This window comes from Ambystoma mexicanum, chromosome 10 (assembly GCF_040938575.1).
Source record: "Ambystoma mexicanum isolate Mex_15411 chromosome 10, UKY_AmexF1_1, whole genome shotgun sequence".
NCBI classification, from domain to species: Eukaryota; Metazoa; Chordata; class Amphibia; order Caudata; family Ambystomatidae; genus Ambystoma; species Ambystoma mexicanum.
The window spans coordinates 1,258,949,479-1,258,970,373 of NC_090932.1; the positions used below are offsets into that span (position 1 = coordinate 1,258,949,479).

Here is a 20,895-nt window from a genome sequence, read left to right on the forward strand (position 1 = left end):
ATAGCCAGTGTGCCTACCAAAGAGCCACAGGACTTCGGGTAGTCCAACTTCCACAAAGGTTTGGCATGGAGAACTGTGTTAAAATTGATCCTGAAGGGATTTGGACACTTGTAAATCTGAGAAAAGTGATCTAAGGAGAAGGCTTCTTTTTTAAGGGGTAAGAGAGGAAACACTTCAGAGAATATTTGCCTTCTTAATCAACAGCATCTACAAGAAAACTGTGAACTATGTCATTATGTTCTGAAGGAACTTTGAGACTGAATAGAAGTCTTTTTATGGGAACTAATTTTATTCGATTTTGACTACAAATAAGTAAACATGTAATAACTACAACTAGACCTTCTAAATTCAACAGTAAATACACCAAAAATGTCTCCCCCAATCAAGTAATCCACAATAAAGACCAAACCTAAGTACTAAGAAGAAAGGGTGAAAGAGGGAAAAAAAAATGAAAACACCCAACCACATACTTTATAGACTCATAATGCACAATAGTCTGGAATAATGAAATTCAGCAAATATACACAGACATGAAAATATACATAAATATACAGGAAATTGACAATTTACTTTTCTTTTCTTATAACTTCTTCTCTTGAAACAAATTCAGTCCAGCTCCAGATTTAAAAAGCTCCCCACCCCAACTTTTTGAAAAGCAGCTTCCTTTTTTTGCATGGTTAGCACGAGTTTTTCAATGTTGCATAATGAGAACATTTCTTCCAACCATGAGGCCAATGTTGGAAATCCAGTTGATTTCCAATTTCGCAATATTCGTTTTTTCGCCACCAAAGCTCCTTTCAAAATCCAAGTTACGTGATGATGTCCCGAATCTTCCACAATCTTATCTTCTCCCAGAACCAATGTTTCGAAGTCAAAGTCCAGATCCTCCTTTACCACTCTAGTCATCAGATCGGTTATATCTTTCCAACAATCTTTCACCTTGTAACAGTCACAGAACATATGTTCTAATCTACCTCGAGCGTGGCCGCAGCCCAAACAAGTGTCAGACTTAAAACCAGTTTATGCATCCTAGCCGCTGTCCAAAATCCTCTGTTAAAGATCTTCACTTGACAAGCTCTCTCTCCTATATTAAATGACATCCTTTTGATATTTCCACAGAGACCTTCCCATCTTCCTTGTGTCATTTCTTCATTGAAACTTGCCGACCAAGCTGACAGGATCTTTTCCTTTCCAGATGAGTTTCTGCTTAACAGGTTGTGCATTTTAGATGCCATATTCTCTTGACTGCCAATTTTCTTGATGATATTCATTACGTTTGAATTGTCTAATTTTTGCAGATTCACTGCGTGTTTCAAACTCCGATATTCGCCATAAGTGCAATCACAGAGGCTGTGTTTTACTTTTATTTCTCAGAATGTTCTCCATCTTTCCCCTTCGAACAGGTCTTCTATTTGTTTAATTTCTGCTAGATAACAATTTATCCAGAATATTGTTTTGGTCTTTATTTTAATTTCAGATTTCAACCATATAGAAGTATTAGTTCATCCTGGTCTTAATTACAAAGCCACTTCAAACGCCCGCCAGGTAGTTCTCAGAAACTCAGAGTACAGCGATTCCCAAAGTCTGCATTGGTAGTTGATAGAACTGCCCAGGTGCTTATCAGTCCTACCATGTAACTATACGACCGCCCATTCATCCACCTCTTCTATAATGAATGTCATAATAAGTTACAATGTGAATGTATGATGGTAACGTTAAAAGTTAGGGAGATTTAATCCCCCCAGACCTCCTATCATTCTGTAATTGCAGCTTGCAAAGCTTCTGTCTTGGTATCTTTTTATCCCACAAAATTGATTGGATCAGGCTATCCAATTTTTTTCAAAGTTGATTTCTTTACTGGCCGAGGGATCATACTCATAATATAGGTAATCTTTGGTGTTAACATCATTTTTATAGCATTCACCTTACCTCCCAATTACCGCTTTAGTGAATCCCATCGCTCTATTTCCAATGTTATTTTTTGTATTATCAAGTCCATATTTAGGCTCATCATCTCTGTTATATTATTTATGATCCAAATTCCTAAATATTTCTACTTAACAGGGCACCATTTGAAGTCATAGCTCCTAACTAGATTTCCACCGGTCGACTGAGTACAATGTAAAGCTTCTGATTTGGTCCAATGTATCTTATAGTTTGAGACAGAACCAAATTCCTCAATCAACTTCATCAAGACTGGGACTGATGTTGTGAGGTCCCTAATGACAACTAGGTCATCGGCATATAACCAAAGCTTTTGACTTGCGCCGTTAAAATGTATTATTCCAATGATTTTATTGTCAGCTCTTATTGCCTCAGCCAGTGGTTCCATTAAAATCACAAATAGCAAAGGGGATAATGGGCAACCTTGGCGTGTTCCACGTGGCAAGTCAAATTTTACTTGATATTCTTCTGTTTGTGTTAATCTCTGCTGTGGTATTTGTATAAAGCACTTTAATCCATTTCAAGTATTCAATACCAAAATTAATCTTTTCCATATTTCTCAGCAAAAACTCCCACCGAACCCGATCAAAGGCCTTTGCGGCATCTAGTGACAAAGCCACAGAGTCCACTTGCACTTTTTTTAAATTCTTCGAAGGTAAGCAAAAGCTTTCGCATGTGCGAAATCTGCTTGGATTGGATGAGTTAATCTCGGGAGAATCGTTTTCCAAATCTATTTGCCAGAACTTTTGATAATATTTTACTATCTGAGTTAATCAGACTGATAGGTCTATAACTACCTGGTTCCAATTCCGGGCGACCAGGTTTCAGCATCAGAGCTATAGTAGCATTCCTGAGCGTTGGCGGTAAGATACCCAGGTTTTTACTATATGTAAACATGTCCCTGAGCAGGCAGTGCTCAATAGAACTCAGCCGGTAGACCATCAGGCCCTGGGCACTTTCAAAGATTTAAGCTCCAGTTAAGAAGTTCCTTCTTAACTTCTTCTAAAGATATTTAAGTATCTAGAATTGCTTTCTCTTTTTCCGCAATACATTTTAATTGCAGGTTTGAAAAGAATTGCTCTACCCGTTTTGAATCATCCCCCCTCGGATTCACTGTATAGAAGTCCTCTTAAGTGATGGGACCAGGCAGAAGCCACAGGCAGAGGCTATTTCTCCAGCCTTCTTTTTCTTTTAGTTGGATTTTGTAAAATGGTAGGGCCAGTTAGGTAACTGGGATTTGGACTCGGGACTATTTCTTTTTGGACTACGACAAAGACCTTTAGTTTTGTTTTAGAAGGCAGGGAACTTCCCTCCTATCAGTTGGGCCGGAAAGGCGTTTTTCTTTCTTTTTGAATAAACACCCTTGAATCATGACCCACTCTAGTAGTCCAGGTTCTTATTCTGGTTTACCACAGTATTTACAGTGTTTTACTGGGGATTGTGTGTGCACGCATATATATGCATGTAGGACTTGAGTTTTGTGCATTAGCATTGTTTGTCCTCTGCTAAGAGCAGAGAGTGTGTGTAAGAGGTGTTGAAGGGGGTGTGTGAGAGTAATATATGAATGAATGCTGCAACTGCAAATTGTTAGGATAAGTGATATAAATAATGATCTTGACAAAACAAATACAAATTTGAGTTTGCTGTTTCATGGTTCATGGTCGAGAAACCCACAGCTGAGAAAGTCTCCATTCCAACATGGCTGTTCTGATTATTATAGCTAAACATAACATGCAGGCTGTGTACCCCTCATCATACCCATCTACACTTTCATGCCAATAGCTTTGCCAAACTAGTTGTCACAATGAGCCAAACCTCAAAACGGAACACATATAACCATTATATAAAGTAATTGTGTACTGTTAGCCCATTTATATTGTACACTGCAAATACACTGTAATGACAATAATCCCAAAAGACAAAATATGCATCAACATGTGGAAAGAAGTAGCTGTGGCGAAGTCGCCACATTGACTTTGCCGCATCAACTTGTGTATGTATCCCCAGGTCCACAACAGCAAATGTGAGTAGAGAAAACATGTATAATAGATTCTTTCATTCCACAGATTCCTCATCTATGATATCCCTACCCCAGCGCAACTGTTCTCCATAAACCTTTCTGCTGCCAGAGGGCACAGCGCGCGCCCCACACCAGACAGGACGTTGGGGTCAGGATATATAGTGGCGCTGCACCCCGTGGCCTCAGTTCCTTTTTTCCATGCACTCTGTCCGCTGATCGAAGCACCCTCGTTGGGCTTTTTCAAACCTTTTGAAGAATGCCATGTCAACTCCATCTAATGCATCAGGCTTCAAGCTGTGCATGGACTGCGGCCGGCAAATGATGGCCTATGATCCGCATCCGATTTTGTCTATACTGCTTGGGTGAGGACCATGACACCCACGATTGCGAGTCATGCCAGTGCATCAAGCCGAAGGCCCTCTGGTAAAGGTCAGTGAAGATCTTCACATTTGTTCACAAGGCGAAGCGTGAAGCTTCTCGGTTAACATCGCATTGCGCTGAAAGACGCCCTGAAAAACAGGTGACTCCGCAAAGGAAAAGAGGAAGCCGCACCGGAAGAGGTCCCACTCTCCCAGTGAGTACTCACCCGACATTTGTCTTCCTCTTCGAAGAAGAAGAGTCACCACTCTAGAGAGTCTCCTCAGAGTCGGGTGCAGGTACCTTTTCCAACCCAGTCCTCCAACCGGGAGGAATGGGAGAACTTCCCACTGAAGATGTTGCTATCTTCACCAAAGCACCGTCAGCTCCAGCCTCGCTGCCTGTGGCGACAGCACCGCCAACTTCGGCTACGTCACTGAAGGATCCCACTGCATATGTTGCAACCCTTTGGGGACCACTCCTGCATGCCTAAGGGCCTGGGCCTAGACCAGAAAGAGACACCGGTCTCTCTGCACTGACAGGCCCCGCCTTCAGGAGCAGCAGCCTGGGTGCTGGCACCGGCATTGTCGCTGCTGATCAACATCGTGGACACTGCTGCTCTGCAGGAATATGTCGGGCTCCCTAAGGAGGCCTCCATGTCAAAGATGTACAACATCTATGATGAGAAGGGCGACCAGGTCCCCTTTGTGCTGGAATCTATGGGTTCCAGGGAGGTGAGGGATTTCCCAGAAGAATTCTACTGGGGAAAGTGAGGATGTGCTGGGCCTGGGAGAGGGCCTGCAGGGTGGCCAGTGGCCTCAACACCTCCCCGGAGATGGACATTTTGACAGCTCCCACACCAGGAAAGACTCCATCCGCCTCCCAGCACTTGATGGCTAAGATGGCCAGTACTCTAGCGGCGATCTGCTCTGTTCACATCCAAGGTTTAATAGGATATTTGTGATATGCTGGACAATGCCCCCAAAAAAGAGACACTCCTGCCCTTCAACGTGGTAGCAAAGGCTCCCATATTGGAGGTGTGGGAGTAACCTGCCTCTGCTCCGGCAGTGGACAAGAATTTGGCAAGGAAGCACCGTCTCGCTCCGTCCGATACAGCTTTCCTTTCCTTCCATTCTTCGCCTGAAAGCTTGGAGGCTCAGGCTGCAGTGACTAGCCTGAAGACTTCTACCTTCCCGTCTCTTTCACCGGACAGGGTGACTAAGAGGTATATTGCATGGCGCAAAAAGATATTTGCGTTGGACAGTCTTGCACCGTCGGCCGTGAATGCCTCTTGGCCATGGGGAAGTTCTCCTTCGGCCTTTGGACAGTGGTGGCCAATGTGGCTGAGTATGCCCCAAAGGGAGAGATGAGGGACTGTTTCCTGTCCTTGGTCTCCGACAGCAAGGTGGTGGCACGCCAGATGCTGCAGTCAGGACTGGACAAGGCGACTTTGTTGGCAGGTTCATGGCCACTAGCACAGTGGTCCGGTGCCATTCATGGCTGAGGAAGTCTGGGATTGCGGCCAACATCCAAACCAGGCTATTAGACATGCCTTTCAACAGCCAGAACCTTTTTGGAGCTAAGGCTGATGATGCCCTCCAGAAGAGCCAGCTGTCTAAGGCAACTGCTAAGTCCTTGGGGCTAGCGGTGCAGCAGTCTTCCACACAGCTGTCCTCTCAGGGCAAGGGTTTTCACCCCTTCCCTGACTGTGCCCTGAGGGGCTGTAATCAGTCTGCCCCGGCACAACGGCAAGGTAGGCATTTCCAGAGAGGCAGATGATGGGTTTCCCATCACGAGGGGTGAGGGGGGAGTGTTGTAGCCACCGCTGTCCCTGCTGCACCCCAGGCTGCCAAACCTCTGTGATGGGCTGCACCACTCATCGCCGATAGGGGGGAGGCTTTCCTTGTTCATCCCGGAATGGTCAAAGACCACGTGTGAGGCTTAGCCCTTACAGGTCATCTGACAGGGATATTGCCTCCCATTCTTTCAGTGCCCCAGGACCACAGCCATCTGATCACCCCTTTGTCTTGGACCCCATTCTCCTAGAGGAGGTCCGTCGGTGCCTGTCAAAAAAGCGCACTCAAGCTAGTTCCTGTGCTCAGAACGATGGAAGGGTTGGTACTCCACCTTTTTTCTGGAGCCGAAGACGGATGGAGGCTTGCCCCCCATTCTGGATCTTTGGCTTCCGAACTTGTTACTATGCAAGGACAAGTTGGTTACTGTAGCCCAGATTCATCAAGCTATCGATCTGCAGGACTGGTTTGCCTACTTTCATGTGCTGATTCATCAAAAGCACAGGTACTACCTAAGGTTTGAGGTGGGGCAACACCATTACTTGCCGTTTGGATTTTCCTTGCCCCCATGGTTTTCAGCATTCTGCTGGAAGTGGTAGTGGCTCACCTCACAGGGGAGGGCATTCATGGCTTTCCCTACCTGGATGAATGGCTTGTCTGAGCTCGCCCCACAGATCTAGTGTCTGAGCATCTACTCTGAACCTGCATTCTATTGTACACCTGGTGCTTTTCCCTGAACTTAAAACAGCCTCAGATTTCGCCCTCCCAGGTCCTCTGGTTCATCGGGGCAGTCTTGGACATTCGCCTGGGCAGGGCTTTTCCGTCCATGTCCTCCAGTTCCAGGAATAAGTCCTGGCTTCAGCTTACCTGCGCTTTCTGAGCCTCATGACCTCCTGCATCCTAGTGGTAACAAAGGCGAGATTGCTTCAGTGGCTTCTGCGTTGCCAATGTTTACAGTTTCAGTGCAACAAGTAGTTCCTTTTACAGGTCTAGCATCACGTAGCTCAGGATCTTGCGTGGAGGGCCGTGCGAGACAATCTGCTGAGAGAGGAGCGTTGTTTCGCCAAAGTTGGCCCCAGCTGACAGAGGTCATGAAGGCATCTATGACTGGCTGGGGCGCAGCGCTCACCTGTCAGACCTAACGCGGGGCGAACTGTGCTCTACCGCAGAGTCTTGGGAACACATCAACTTGCTGGAGCTGAGGGCGATCAGGCTGGCCCTGGTTGCTTTCCTCCCCTCTGCAAAAAGCAACACTATTCTGATCCTTACTGACAACATAGTGTCCATGCATTACCTCAACAAACGAGGTTGTGTGGGGTCCTTGCCTCTTTGTAGAGAAGCAATGTGACTGTACTCCTGGGCTCTGGAGAACAGTTTCTTTCTGATAGCAGTTCATCTAGCTAGACAAGAGACTATCACAGCGGATGTTTCCCACGAGTGGGAGCTCTGTCAGGCAGTTCTAGAGGAGATCTTCTCCATTTCAGGAACTCTTCAAGTGGACCTCTTTGCTTCCAGCATCAACACAAAGTGCACATTTTTCTGCTCCAGGGAATTGCCTTGTCAGGGAGCTCTGGTGGATGCATTGACGGTTGAATGGACTTTCAACCTCCAATATGCGTTCCCCTCCAATCCCTGTCTTTCCGCTGGTTCTCAGGAGGTTGCGCCTGTTCATAATCATGATGATCCTGATCATATCCAGACTGGCCCTATCGAATGTGGTGTCCTGAGTTGCTGGACATGTCCATCTGGTGAAAACACAGGTGACACCTAAGAAATAGTCAACTACCCCAGCCATCCCACCTAACATTGTCACCCCCCCATAGTAGCTACCAGGTACCAAAGTGTTAATTCAATTGTGGAGATACTGGCATTCACCGCACTAGCTGAATGGTGGACATTGACAGGTACACTGACCACAGAATTAGGAAGTAGGAAGGGAGGACAGGTGGGGTTGAGAGGGAGGCTTTTGGAGATGGGGGCCAGATGTGAAAGGGACCTTGAATGCTAGATGGGCCCAGATCAGGACAGAGGTGCATCAGGGGAGAACACGCAAGCACAGCGTCTCAATTCAAGATAGAGATGACAAATAATCAATTCCACTAATGATTTCCCCCTCTGCACACACCTCTCAAACTTCAAACCGAACAAAACCACAAATCTACAGCACAACAAACCGCACAAACCTCACTACATTACAACAACAAAACAAAAACACACATAGACTTGCACAACAGTACACGACGACAACCGGCCCAAACACCCCAGGCCCAGCCAACGGACCCACCGGGGCTGAGGCCGCCAACAGCACATCACTGCTCTCTTGCACTTCCCCTGCTTCCAACCACTAACTCACCCTCCCTCCCTCTTTCAGAGCCGTCAGTGCGCCAGGGGACCACTCCGGTGGTGATAGTGCGCGGTACAAATGTCCTTTAACATTAACATCTGCATTCCCAGTCGGAGGGGTGGGCCCTCTACCCACAAACTCAGCAGCCTGAACCTTCATGCTTGGCTACTGAGAGGCTGAGGTACAAGGAGTGGGGCTTGTCGGATGATGTCCTCTATGCGCTCCTTTTAGCTCGGAGGCTACAAAAATCCATTTATGCCTGCAGTTGGCATACATTTTCGGTTTGATGCCGGGAGAAGGACCTGGATCCTTTATCTTGTCATCTGTCCCCTGTGTTGGATTTTCTGCAGTCTTTGGCCCAAGCTGGACTGACAATTGGCACTGTAAAGGGTTGCTTTACCGCTATTTCTGTGTCAAGAGGTCCCCGGAACAGGGCTGGTTTTTCACAATCCCCACTGTTATGCAGTTCTTGTCGGGTTTGTGTGACAAATTTTGTCCCCGCCAGTTTATGGTTCCAGCATAGGATTGGAATTTAGTTTCAACATTTCTTATGGGCGCTCAGTTTGTGCCCCTTAATTTCTGTTCCATTAGGTTACTCAGCCACAAGGTGATTTTCCTGGTGGGCATCACTTCTGCGAGACGGGTGAGGGACCTCCAGGCATTGTCTGTTTTATCTCCCTATTGGTTTTTTTCCAAAGAGTTGGTGATGTTGAGAGTGATACCCTCCTTTCTGCCGCAGTTGGTATCGGATTTCCATCTCTCGGTCTCAGAAGATCCATCTTGCTGTGTTTTTTCTTCCACATGACCCTTCCAAGGCAGAGGACCGATTCTGTCGGTTGGACCAGGTTCAGCCCTTAACTTCTTGGTCTCTCGACCAAACAACCCTATCCAGGTGGATCATTCTATCATTCTTTGCTATGATCTGGCTGATAAGGATGTGCCTGAGAGTCTCAGAGCTCATTCTACCAGAGGAGTGGCTGCCAGCTATGCTTTGCAGAGGGGAATTCCTGTCCTGGATATTTGCCAGGCAGCAATGTGGCCGTCTTTGCCTACATTTGCAAAACATTGCTGCTAGGATTCCCTTGAAGGCCAGGATGCCCGTTTTGTTAGGGCAGTCCTTCCGAATGGTCTGGTTTAGGTGGTGTTCTTGCTTCCTCCCTCCTCCCAGATTTACGTACTGCTTTGTGAGTCTATCGTAGATGAGAAATCCGTGGGAGGAAAGAATCCCTTAGAAGAACAAATTACTTAACTCACAGTAATGTTCTTTCTGACGGATGTTCCTCCCCCAGATTAATCACCCTCCCTCCCTACCTGACACAGTCAGCTTCCGAGTGCTATAGAACAAGGGTGGAACTTGGGCCACGGGACGCGGCACCACTGTATATACTGACCCCAATGTCATGTCCGGCGCTGTGCTTTTCGAGGTGTCGGGCGGAGCCGCAGTGTGCCCCATGGCGGTGGAATGGTTTCTGGAGAAGAGCTGAACTGGGATAAGTGTTATCATAGATGAGGAATTTGTGGGAGGAACATCCATCAGAAAGAACATTACCGGTAAGTAATTTGTTCAGCCCCAGACATAAACCTATCGATTTGGGAAAAACGGTCCAGAAAAACTACATTAAATGGATTGCCTTTCTCCCACAGATTCATCATCTGATAGATATTCCCTCCAGGTCCACTGCGTTGGCAAATCTTTGACGGGGTGTAGTGGACTTAGCCTTGGCCCTCGATCCGTCTTGCTCAGCATCTGGCCATTGGATATAAATACCTCGTCACTACGCCCCACACCTCAACTCATTTTTTTCAATGCGCTAACACGCTGTTGGGCACAGACGAGTCTTCGACTCACTCGACTTTTTTATCATAAAACATTGTTTTTCCATTTCCTCGACGCAACATGTTCATTGCTCGGCTATCGTGGTTCAAGCAGTGTTCCGACTGTGGCACCAAGATGTCCATCACTGACCAACACGAGTTTTGTCTCTGGTGCCTCAGCACGGGTCACAAGACTGACGAGTGTCCATCGTGCCCCAAAATGTAGCCCAAAACTCTTTACGTTCGAGCAGCTTAACTGGCTCTTGGTCGGCTACCTTTTGTCACCTGCGCGGGCGGTGGTTTGGTGTTCAGAGGCCAAAACTGGGGGGCGCACCCCTGAAAAAGAACATAGACGGAAGAAGAAACAGTTCCACTCGAGGAGCCATTCTTCTTCCTCGTCCCAAAAGAAGAAAAGGCATCACTGCCACCATCGGGACTCCAATTCGTCGACGGAAAAAGGTAAGCCGTCGTCGGGGCCTACCACCCCCCAAGAGTGGGAGGATTTCAAGTCCTCTATGCTTGAAATTTTTAAAAAGCATGCTACAGTCGGTGCGGCTATCCCCCCCATGCCGCAGGCTTCGGAGCCAAGAGCAGCGCTCGGCATTTCCGACTCCTAGTGCCCCGGTACCGACAACGTTGATGCCAATAAATCTTTCGACACCGAAAGAGGTCCAATGGAAGCTGGATCAACCCCGTGCATCCAAGGATGTTGACCCTACGGCATCTCCACACCGATTGACACTTATATCCACCATATTGGCACCTAAAGACAAACCCTAGAAGTCAACGGTTGTCGAGAAAACCTTCACACCACAACGCTGATCTGAATGTTTCAATACCATAGCAGGTATCTTTGGCGGTAATGACGCTGATGAACAGGGGGATGTGCACCCAATTTACTTGGCCATAGGAGGAGTCGATTGTTTTGAAGACCAAAATCAGCTTTTACAGCTAGCTCAAGTCCTCCATGACGCCACTGGTCTGGACACCTCTCCAGACCCTGAATTTCAACAATCCCAGCCCCATGTTCATAATATGTCTACATTCATGTCTTTAGTAAAAAAGGTTTATTGATACCCAAGGCTTGCATTAGTCAGTGGTGCCAACACAAGGTTAGGACCTTACTGATATTTTAGATTAATGCCTCACCACAGAGCGCAATATGCCTTGAAAACCCTGCCATTGCTGATCCTTTCAAAATTCTGTAGCAGCATCCTTGTTCTATTGCTCCTGGCAGCTCCACCATTTCTGGGAAATATAGGCCGGCTAGAGGAGACCCTTCATTCCTCTCCTCTCCCCCTTCCCCGGAGAGGCTTGTTATGCAGGCTGCCACTGTCTCATCTTGACCTGCATCTTCCACTTCCTCTGTGCCTCCCGAAAGGGAGGCAAAAAAAGTTGATGCCTAAGCAAAAAAAACATTCACTTTGGGCAGTATGTCCCTTAAGGCTACAAATGTGGCAAGGCGTTTTGCCAAGTACTCCTTTGGTCTATGGACCACAGTTGAGAATGCTGCGCAGCACATCCCTGAAGGAGAGATGCGCGAGGGCTTCTTACAGCTAGTGGAGGATGGGAAAGAGGTGGCCCGGCAGTCGCTGGGAACGGGCCTGGACATCACTGAATGTGTGGGCCGATCTGTGGCGTCAGCAGTAACGCTAAGAAGGCAGGCCTATTCAGGAACATCTGATTTCTCGCCTACTGTCCAAGTTAAAGTTCTGGACATGCCCTTCAAAGGTGATCTTCTGTTCGGCCAGAAAGCCGACGATTACTTATGTCTTTAGGCCTTTAGGTCTTAAGTCGCAGCCGGCCAAACCTGCCTTCAGCTTCTCCTATAGGGCACGGGGCTACGGGCGATATGCTCCTTATGGCAGGAGAGTGCATCTCTCACCGTCCAGGCCAGGACAGAAGGATTTCTCGTGCTCCGGAAGGGGCAGAGGGGCTTCAAGAGCCCAAAAGCAGCATCAGCAGAGGGCGAGACCCAGCCGCCGAAGCCGCTTTGATTTTCCCACTCTCACAGCGCACTGGTTGGAGGATGGTTGACGTAGCAGTTGATCCAGTGGCAGGGAATTACATCCGATGACTGGGCTCTTCAGCTCATTCAGTGGGGTTATTGTCTGCCATTTGTAAGAAAACCACCAGACAGACCCCCTCCGCCCCCAATCCAACTGAGACAGGAGCTCCAGGAAGAACTGAGAGTCCTGTTGTTCAAGGGTGCTGTGGAAGAGATACTGCCCGAGTAGAGAGGATCATGTTGGTATTCCTGCTACCGAAAAAGGGAAAAGGTCTCCGTCCCATTCTTGACCTCAGGGCCTTGAACAAGTTCTTGAGGAAAGACAAATACAGGATGGTGACGTTGGGAGAGGTCTCCATGCTCTCGAACTACGGGGCTGGCTAGTGTCAATAGACCTACAGGATACTTATTTCCATTTGCCAATCCATCGAAAGCACTCACCATAGGGGATATATACTATCAGTTCAAAGTGCTTCCCTTTGGTCTAACCTCCGCCCCAAATGACTTCACCAAGCTCATGGCGGTAGTTGAGGCTCACCTCAGGAGATCTGTGGTCCACGTGTTTACATATCTCTTCAACTGGCTGATCTGAGGGAAGTCTGCAGTACAGGTCTTGTCCCATTTAGAGGACACCTGCTTGCTGCTGCACAGGCTGGGCTTCTCCCGAAATTTAAAGAAGTCCCAAATGATGCCAGTCCAGAGGCTCCAGCTCATTGGAGCAGTAATAGACACCCGGGTGGGGAAGACCTTCCCACCTGAGGAGAGTAGTAGTCGGCTTGACACAAATATTCAACTTGTTCCGTAACCATGCCACTCTACCAGCGGCTTCCTTCCTCCACCTCCTAGGTCTCATGGCCTCCTGCATTTTTCTAGTGCCAGAGGCCAGGTTGCATATGACATCCCTGCAGTGGTTCCTAGGGGGTCAGTCGTTTCAGTACCTCCGCACTCTCTCAGGTCTCCTCAGGGTGTCCACATCAGTGGTCAATGACCTGTCCTGGTGGGCGGCCCGCAACAGTCTCCTGGCAGGGGAAGCCTTCTTGCCCATTTGGCATCATACCCAAGTGGTCACGGATGCATCTCTGAAGGGTTGGAGCGCTCCCTTTGATGATTTGCAGGTGAGCGGCCTCTGTCACCAACAGAAGCCAAGTGGCACATCAACAGGCTGGAGTTGCGAGCTATCAGGCTTGCCCTGAATGCATTCACCCAGTCTCTGCAGGGGAAACATGTCCTCTTCCTGACGGACTAAACAGTGGCAATGCAGTAACTCAACAAACAAGGTTGTGTGCACCCCTACCCCTTCTGCACGGAGACGATGATGCTTTGGTTCTGGTTGCTGGAGAACCGGATCTCTGTCTCAGCAGTTACTCTACCAGGCACAGAGAACAATTTGGCGGATTCTCTGAGCAGGCAGGGCGCAGTCTGGCAGAAGTGGAAAGTGTGCCAGAAAGTCCTAAAGGAGGTCTTCTCTCTCTCTGGTGTACCCCAGCAGTGGATCTGTTTACAACCAAATCCAACAGGAAGTGCAGACAATTTTGCTCGAGGGGATTCCCAGCGAACGATGCATTGGGGGACACATTTATGGTGGATTGGACCTTCCCTCTCCATTACGCGTTCCCTCCGATTCCCGTCATTCCATGGGTTCTCCAGAAGTTGAAGAGGTTTTGAGCGACCATGATCTTGATCGCCCCGGACTGGGCGAGGAAGATGTGGTACTCCGACCTCTTGGATCTGTCCATCTGTCCACCTCACCGGTTTCCTCAGTGGCCGGATCTCCTAATCCAGTCGGAAGGTTGGATAATCCACCCGACTTCGGAATCCCTCAACCTACATGAGTGACTCTTGAGAGGATGAGGTATGATGACCGGGACCCCTCTGAGGAAGTACTTGAGGTGTTGGCTGCACGCAGACAGTCTACAAGACCTTTGTATGCGTGCAGATGGAGATGATTTGAGGTGTGGTGCAGGGAACGCGAGATTGATCCAGTTATTTGGTGGCCTTGTCTGTGTTTAAGAGATCCGCGGATCAAAGTTCTTTTTTTACGATCCCGGTGATGGCACAATTCCTGAAAGGCCTTGTAAATAGGTTTCGAGGGGATTGTGTCCCCCAACGTATTCCACATCTATGACAGTAATCACCACAGCTGTGCTGCCTAGGAAAGATTTTCGGCATAGGCATCCTGTGTCAATGATGTTGATATGCTGTCCTCGAGGGCCTCCATCGAGTATTGACCTCACCGGATGTTATATCTAGGACGCACAGCACCCGTAGCCTCAGTCCCGTTTTTTCCACAAACGTGTTTGCCTCGGAATCTCGTCGCGCTCGATTTTTCTACTTCCTTGGTGAAAGTTTGAGAATATGTCTTCGTCTTCTTCTACCCCGAAGTCAGGCTTCAAAAATTGTCGGGACAGTAGTGACAAAATGTCCATTACAGACCTGCACGATGTCTGCCTCTGCTGCCTTGGCGAGAGCCACACCACCGACGACTGCGGTGACTACCAGTCCCTGACATCGAAGGCCTTGCGGGAGCGGAAGAAGAAATTGTCGGTATGTAGGGTTTCTAAACCCCATAAGTCAAAATCCACGGGGCTTTCGAGGGGCGACTCTCCACGTCGGCGTAAGTCCAGGGGGTCTCGTTCGCGGAGTATGTCCCGCCATTCCTCTGACTCTTCTAGGCATTCTCGGAAGCGGCGTCATCGGTCACCTTCCCCGTCCTCATCTGAGGACTCCGCCAGACGGCGGGTTGCTTGTCCCACCAAGCATTCATTGCCGGCGGAATGGGATGCATTCCACCAGCAGATGATGGCGATTTTCAAATCGCAGGGCACTGTTCCATCCGCACCTTCGAGAGAAGCCGGCAAGGAACACGCTAGAGCCACCATTCGCACGCCTTTGGGCTCGGACGATCGGCATTATCATCGGGAGCCGTCGAGGTCCCGATCGGGCAAGGTTGATCACCATAGCTGTGCCAGGTCCAGGTCCCGGTCCTCGAAGGCGTCGAGACCGTCGGAGCCTGAGAGGCCTTCTAAGAAGGCATCAACGCCGTTGGCGCCATGTCCGTCGAGGGACTCTCTCGAGGCTCCAGCTCCGAGGAAGTCGTCAGCACCGAGGCCGTCGACGCCTTTTGAGGAGAATTTACCGGAGGTGCCCCGGAGGGCGGTGGAAACTCCGAAGAAGGCCCTCTGTAAGTCAGTGAGGCCTGTCTTTGAGCCCTTTTTTGGTCATCCCGCCAGGCTTGATTTATTCCAGCCTTTGGAGTACATTTCAGAGGTGGAAGAAGGGTCGGATGAGGAGGGGGTTGTGCCTCCTGAGGTTCCTGATGACCTGTTGTCTGGTCACAGCCAAATGGAAGACCTACATCAGTCTTTACATGACGCCAGTGGTCTGGACATCTCTCCGGAGGTTGAGTTTGGCATGCCTGAGCCTGGCACACATGCCAAGTCCTCGTACAGGCGCCTCATGTCGAGGGTGACTGAGTACTTGGGGTGGTTTGCAGCACCTGTTGATTTTATGCAGGATGACCTGACAGATATATTGGGCCCAAGGTCCGCCCACTGACTCGGTGCTGCCATTTCATATGGCCTTAAAAAGACGGGTCGCAGCAGCTTGGACTGCTCCGGAGCGTCTCCCGGCAGTGGGTAAGTCACTTCCGAAAAAATACCGTCCAGCCAGTGGTGACCCCTGCTACTTGTCTACGCACCCCACTCCGGACAGTTTGGTGGTGCAGGCGGCTACAGCCCGAGCGAAGCAGGATGCGTACTCTACCATCCCTCCTGATAGGGACGACAAGCGCTTTGATGGTTGGGCGAAGAAAGTATTTTCATCTGGGGGCATGACTTTAAAGGCAGCCAACTCAGTTTGTGCCTTAGCAAGATTCACTCACACTCTGTGGAATTGTGTATCTTTGGGGGCTGAACATATTCCCGAAGGGGAGGAACGGGATGGCTTTCTAGCCCTCGTGCAAGATGGCAAGGATGCCATATGTATGAATCCGTTCAGTCGGGTCTGGACGTGGCACACTGTGTCAGCCGGTCCATGGCGGCGAGCACCGTGATGCGCAGGTTTGCGTGGTTGCGGAAGTCGGGGTTTCCTCCTGATGTGCAGTCTCGGCTTCTCAACATGCCCTTTGATGGTGTCCATCTTTTTGGCAGCAAGGCTGACGAGAGCCTTGAGAGGTTGCAGAACTCCAAAGCTGCAGTAAAGTCGTTGAGCGCTGCAGTACGTCAAACTCCGCCTTTTCGTACTAGGAGACACCAATCGAGGGGAGGTTCCTTTCGATACTTCTCTTCCTTTGGTAGATCGAGGGGAGCTGCCAGTCAAAGGGGCCAACGTAGGAGTACCAGAGGTGGAAAACACGGTACTTGAGGTGCCAAAGCCGCTCTCGCAGTTGCCTCCTTGCCCTCAGGCACTGCCGCAGCCGCTTCCGCTCAGTCATGAGGCCATGGCCCATGGTTCGCCAGTTGAGGGAAGGCTGGCGCAGCATCTTGTAGAATGGCATGCCATTACTTCAGATGTGTGGGTTCTGGCGATCATAGCCCATGGCTATTGTCTTCCTTTCCGGCAGAGGCCTCACGACAATCCACCGGGAAAGCTCTCTTCGAAGAGTCCGGATCCGCTCCTTGCGCAGGAAATCCTATCCCTGATGGAGAAAGGTGCCATAGAACTGGTGCCTGTAGCGGAGAGGAACAAGGGATGGTATTCCCCATAATTTTTGATCCCGAAAAAAAGACGGGGGATTGAGACCCATCATGGACGTGCGTGGTTTGAACAAGCTCCTCAGGAAGGACAAGTTCAAGATGGTTACTCTTTCTCAAGTCCTCCAGGCCCTTCAACTTCAGGATTGGTTCGTGTCTCTTGACCTCAAGGATGCTTACTTTCATGTGCCGATTCATCCCAAGCACAGGAAGTACCCCTACCTGGACGATTGGTTGATCAGGGCACGCTCTCCCGAGCAAGTCCTGGATCATCGGTCTGTCACCTCCCACTCCCTTCACAAGCTGGGCTTCTCCCTCAACTTAAAGAAGTCTCATTTGACACCTACCCAGCGACTCCAGTACATCGGAGCAGTGCTCGACATATCCCTGGGGCAGTGTTCACCTCCCCAGGTGAGGGCTCATCACATTCTGCAGATGGTGGACAAGTTTCAACATGCCCAGAGTCTCCCGGCATTTGAGTTCTTGAGGTTGCTCGGCCTCATGGCATCCTACATTCTATTGGTGCCGGAGGCCAGGCTGCGGATGAGATCTCTGCAGTGGTCTCTCAAGATGCAGGGGTTACAGTCCTCTGGCAGGATGTCGGATCCCGTTCAGGTTCCGCCCTTGGTTGCCCAGGATCTTCTGTGGTCGGCCGCCGAAAGCAATCTGATGAGCAAGCCATTTTGGCTACCCTGGCCACGGGATGGGGAGCTCATGCCAACGGGTTGACAGTCAGCCGTCGTTGGCCTCTGTCGGAGTCCAGACTCCACATCAATCTGTTAGAGCTGAGGGCCGTCAGGCTAGCCCTGAAGGCTTTTCTGCCATCTGTGCTGGGGAAGAATGTCCTCATTATGTCGGACAATACAGTGGCCATGTACTACCTAAACAAAAAAGGGGAGGGCGGGGTCACTCCCACTGTGCAGAGAGGCGATGCAGCTCTAGTTCTGGGCCATCCAGCAGGAAATTTCGATTGCGGCAGTTCATCTGGCCGGCGACGAAAACACGGCAGCGGACGCTCTGAGCAGGCAAAGCACGGTCTCTCACGAGTGGGAGCTGGCTCAGGAAGTTCTTTTGGAGATCTTTGCCCTTTGGGGGACCCCGCAAGTGGATCTCTTCGCCACCAGTGTCAACCCGAAGTGCGAAAGATTCGGCGGGAATTTCCTCTAAGAGGAGCCTTAGGGGACGCGTTCGTAGTGGAGTGGTCCTTCCCACTGCTGTACACGTTTCCTCCAATCCCCGTCATTCCGCAAGTGTTGCAGAGATTACGGAGGTTCTGTTCCCGAATGATCCTCTTTGCTCTGGCATGGGCCAGGAGAGCGTGGTACCCGGACTTCTCGACATGTCCATCTGCCCTCCACGCCGTCTTCCCTATCGAGACGATCTGCTCTCACGGGGGGGAGGGGTCGGGTTCTCCATCCAGAGGTCCAGTCTCTCAGCCTTCATGCTTGGTATCTGAAAGGTTGAGGTATAACGATTGGGACCTCCCTGAAGACGGAAGTGTTGCTTTCAGCCAGAAGACCAGCAACAAAATCCCTGTACCGTTGCCGTTGGAGAAAGTTCTGCAACTTGTGCAGGGTACAGAATGTGGATCCTTTTCAATGTTCAATTCCTGTGGTTCTGTCATTTTTGCTTTCATTAGCCCACAAGGGCCTGCAAGTGGGTACCATTAAGGGTTACCTGGCGGCGCTGTCAATATTTAAGCGCTCGTCTGATGAGTGTTCTTATTTTGAGATTCCTTTGATTTCTCAGTTTCTAAAAGGGCTAACTAATGTGTTTACACCGTCACCTTTCCAGGTGCCGGGATGGGATTTGAACTTAGTTCTAAAGTTCCTATTGGGATCTCTGTTTGAGCCCTTACATTCTTGTCCATTGAGACTGTTGGCCTTTAAGAATGTATTTTTAGTTGCGGTTACTTCCGCTCGCAGAGTGAGTTGCAGACACTTTCCGCCAAGCCACCTTTCACGGTGTTCCATAAGGACAGGGTTGTCCTTAGGGTTCATCCTTCTTTTCTTCCGAAGGTTGTCTCGGAATTTCATTTGAGCCAGAATGTAATTCTTCTCGCGTTCTATACTCCTCCGCATCCTGGTAAGGAAGAGGAGAGGCTCCATTGGTTGGATCCTAGGAGAGCTTTGAGCTTCTATCTTTCACGGATGTCCCGGGTCAGAGTGGACAATCAGATCTTTGTAGGATACGCTGGAAGGCGTTTAGGTCAAGCTGTTTCCAAGCAGACCTTGTCCAGATGGATCATTTTGACGATCTCTGAATGTTACCGTTTGGCGGGTAAGGACCCTCCAGTAGACTTACTGCTCATTCTACTAGGGGTGTGGCTGCCTCTACTGCTCTGCAGAGGGGTGTTCCCATTCATTATATTTGTGAAGCAGCCACATGGGCCTCTGTCCATACTTTTGTAAAACACTATTCCCTGGACTCTATCCATGGGCAAGATTTGGCCTTTGGTAAGGCGGTCCTCTATTCTGCAATTTGATTGGGCATTCTAAAATTCTAAATTCTTTTTCCCACCTCCAGACTTTGGTACTGCTTTGGGAGTCTGACATAGATATGGAATACGTCAGAGGACACAATCCCCTCGAAGAACAAGTTACTTTCTTACCTGGTAACGTTCTTTCGATGGGATGTTCCTCTGACGTATTCCACATCACACTCTTCCAGCCTGCCCCTCTACAGAATGTCTTATGCGATTGCATCTTACGTTTCCGCAAGGCTTTCTGCAGTCATACTGGCAGGAGATTGGTGCCACACGTTCTGGGAAAAAACTACAACTGAGGCTACAGGCGCTGTGCGTCCTAGATAAAACATCCGGTGACGTCGACCCTCGACGCAGGCCCTTGAGGACAGCGTATTGACGTCATCGACGCAGGACGCTTACACCGAAAAAAAATCCGAGGCAGCACTGCTGTGGTGATTACTGTCATAGACGTGGAATACGTCGGAGGAACATCCCATCGAAAGAACGTTACCAGGTAAGAAAATAACTTGTTCTTCTTCCAACTCCCTTTGTTGTCCCGGATTGAGACCTTAATCTGCTACTGACTTTTCTGATGGCGGTTCCTTTTAAGCCTGTGCATTCTTGACCCTTAAGACTTCTCTCTTTGAAAACGGCCCTTTTGGTGGCCATTACTTCCACTAGGCGGGTGAGTGAAACACAGGCCTTATGCTGTAAACCACCCTTCCTGCGTTTTTCCGGGAGAAAGTCTCACTTGACTTCCTCCCTAAGGTTGCCTCAGAATTCCACGTGTCGCAATCCATCGACCTTCCGGTCTTCTACCCTCTTCCGCACTCTTCTAAGAAGGAGGAGCTGTTACATCACCTAGACTTGAAAAAGGCCTCGAGTTCTGATATTGCAAGGACAGCTGATTTCAGAAGAGCTGACCAAATCTTCATGGCTTTTTCCTTAGCCCTTAGCTACTCCTCACTGATGAGCCCCAACAAGGGCGAAACATGTTTGGGGATGCTTGTGGTCTCGTGCAGAAGGGATGTGACCTAGCAGTTCGGGCTGGACTGCCCTTTTGGGGTGGGGCCAAGCCTGATTTGCATATGGTCTTTCCCCTTCTGTAATGGCTTGGCAGGTGAAGAACGGTGGTCTTGGGGGTTGTCCAGAGCAACGCCAGTGGTTAAGATTAATTCTAAACCTTCCAGCCATCACCTCTTTGTTTTTGCTTTGTCACCCCGAGTGGGACGGGTATGCCCAGGCGTGGGTCCCGTGCCTGCTGAGCCTAGAGCCCCAAGCTACTCCTCACTGATGAGCCCCAAGAAGGGCGAAACATGTTTGGGGATGCTTGTGGTCTCGTGCAGAAGGGATGTGACCTAGACCAAGCCTGATTTGCATATGGTCTTTCCCCTTCTGTAATGGCTTGTCAGGTGAAGAACGGTGGTCTGGAGTGTTGCCCAGAGCAACGCCAGTG

At 49.4% G+C, this 20,895-nt stretch overlaps 1 protein-coding gene across 2 annotated transcripts in view; it reads left to right on the top strand.

Moving 5' to 3' along the window:
* Nucleotides 1–20,895, top strand: part of RBM19 (RNA binding motif protein 19) — a 1,396,549-nt gene that overhangs the window by 944,771 nt on the left and 430,883 nt on the right. The gene's annotated exons all lie outside the window — the stretch shown is intronic.